Source organism: Littorina saxatilis, unplaced genomic scaffold, assembly GCF_037325665.1.
Source record: "Littorina saxatilis isolate snail1 unplaced genomic scaffold, US_GU_Lsax_2.0 scaffold_955, whole genome shotgun sequence".
NCBI lineage: Eukaryota > Metazoa > Mollusca > Gastropoda > Littorinimorpha > Littorinidae > Littorina > Littorina saxatilis.
The window spans coordinates 27,501-29,854 of NW_027125923.1; the positions used below are offsets into that span (position 1 = coordinate 27,501).

At 44.0% G+C, this 2,354-nt stretch overlaps 1 protein-coding gene across 2 annotated transcripts in view; it reads right to left on the reverse strand.

The window, feature by feature from the left end:
• LOC138954377 (uncharacterized) overlaps positions 1-1,038 on the reverse strand; it is a 24,285-nt gene extending 23,247 nt beyond the window's left edge. For both annotated transcript variants that reach the window (XM_070326241.1, XM_070326239.1), the window contains exon 1: positions 123-1,038. The gene's annotated coding sequence lies outside the window, so the exon portion shown is untranslated. The remainder of the gene's footprint in view (positions 1-122) is intronic.
• Between the last annotated feature and the right edge of the window lie 1,316 nt (positions 1,039-2,354).

The window sequence follows — 2,354 nt, forward strand, 5'->3', positions numbered from 1 at the left end:
TTTTTGGAACACTAGCAGTCGAGTTGATTTGATAAATAAACCATATATACACAAGCAGAAATGAAATTACAGCCAGTGTATCAAGGATATACTGACCAACACATACACACAGACAATCTTACCTCTGAGTAAACGATCAGATGTTCAGGTTGGTTGGTTTGTTGGCTGGTTAATTGGTTTGTTGGCTGGTTGGTTGGTTTGTTGGCTGGTTGGTTGGTCTGTTGGCTGGTTGGTTGGTTTGTTGGCTGGTTTGTTGGCTGGTTGGTTGGTTTGTTGGCTGGTTGGTTGGTTTGTTGGCTGGTTGGTTGGTTTGTTGGCCGGTTGGTTGGTTTGTTGGCTGGTTGGTTGGTTTGTTGGCTGGTTGGTTGGTTTGTTGGCTGATTGGTTGGTTTGTTGGCTGGTTGGTTGGTTTGTTGGCTGGTTGGTTGGTTTGTTGGCTGGTTGGTTGGTTTGCTGGCTGGTTGGTTGGTTTGTTGGCCGGTTGGTTGGTTTGCTGGCTGGTTGGTTGGTTTGTTGGCTGGTTGGTTGGTTTGTTGGCTGATTGGTTGGTTTGTTGGCTGGTTGGCTGGTGTTTTGGCTGGTTGGTTGGTTTGTTGGCTGGTTGGTTGGTTTGTTGGCTGGTTGGTTGGTTTGTTGGCTGGTTGGTTTGTTGGCTGGTTGGTTTGCTGGCTGGTTGGTTGGTTTGTTGGCTGGTTGGGTGGTTTGTTGGCTGGTTGGTTGGTTTGTTGGCTGGTTGGCTGGTTTGGTGGCTGGTTGGTTGGTTTGTTGGCTGGTTGGTTGGTTTGTTGGCTGGTTGGTTGGTTTGTTGGCTGGTTGGTTGGTTTGCTGGCTGCAGAAGAACACCAAGTCAAATCAGGCAGAAGAACACCAAGTCACATCAGACAGAATAACACCAAGTCAAATCAGGAAAAAGGCACACCAAGTCATATCATGCAGAAGAACACCAAGTCAAATCATGTAGAATAACACCAAGTCAAATCAGGCAGAAGAACACCAAGTCAAATCAGGCAGAAAAACACCAAGTCACATCAGACAGAAGAACAGCAAGTCAAATCAGACAGAAAAACACCAAGTCAAATCATGTAGAATAACACCAAGTCAAATCAGCCAGAAGAACACCAAGTCATATCATGCAGAAGAACACCAAGTCAAATCAGACAGAAGAACACCAAGTCAAATCAGACAGAAGAACACCAAGTCAAATCAGACAGAAGAACACCAAGTCAAATCAGGCAGAAGAACACCAAGTCAAATCAGACAGAAGAACACCAAGTCAAATCAGGCAGAATAACACCAAGTCAAATCAGGCAGAAGAACACCAAGTCAAATCAGGCAGAAGAACACTAAGTCATATCATGTAGAATAACACCAAGTCAAATCAGACAGAGGAACGCCAAGTTATATCATGCAGAAGAACACCAAGTCAAATCAGGCAGAAGAACACCAAGTCAAATCAGCCAGAAGAACACCAAGTCAAATCATGCAGAAGAACACCAAGTCAAATCAGGCAGAAGAACACCAAGTCAAATCAGACAGAAGAACACCAAGTCAAATCAGGCAGAAGAACACCAAGTCAAATCATGCAGAAGAACACCAAGTCAAATCAGGCAGAAGAACACCAAGTCAAATCATGTAGAATAACACCAAGTCAAATCAGACAGAAAAAACACCAAGTCAAATCAGACAGAAAAAACGCCAAGTTATATCATGCAGAAGAACGCCAAGTTATATCATGCAGAAGAACAGCGAGTCAAATCAGACAGAAGAACACCAAGTCATTTCATGCAGAAGAACACAGAGTCAAAAACAATGTCAGTGTTGGTCATCAGTGTAGAAGTAAGTAACCTGAAACCTCGAGTAAATTTGGCGAATTATGCTTCACGGATCTTCGGAACTGATTTGTTGGCAAAAGGACTGTGTCGACTTTGGGCTGAACTAAAGACCACCAGTAAGGAATGTTCTGGACTGTATTCGTGCACAAGTCAACAGTGACGCCGCCCTGAGAAACCCAGACTTTTAACTGACATTCAAACAACACGCAGTGATCAATAGACACAGTGACACACATCCATCACACTCTTGTCACGCCACTTCAGTCAGTCGCGTGATATTGACGACGCGCTCATAGTATGAGTTATTTCTAATATGCTTACTGTGAGCAAATGATAACAAGACATGTCGAGAAAAAAGATATCAAGCATGAGCCTTTTAGGCGAATGCTGATATCGTTTGTGAGACATGTCTGTTATCATTTGCTAACAGTCAGCATATTGGAAACTAGATGAATAACCGCTTCGCCGGGTAGCCGGCTTCGCTGGGAAGAAGTATAGAGGTGAGTGGCGCACCGTACCTCT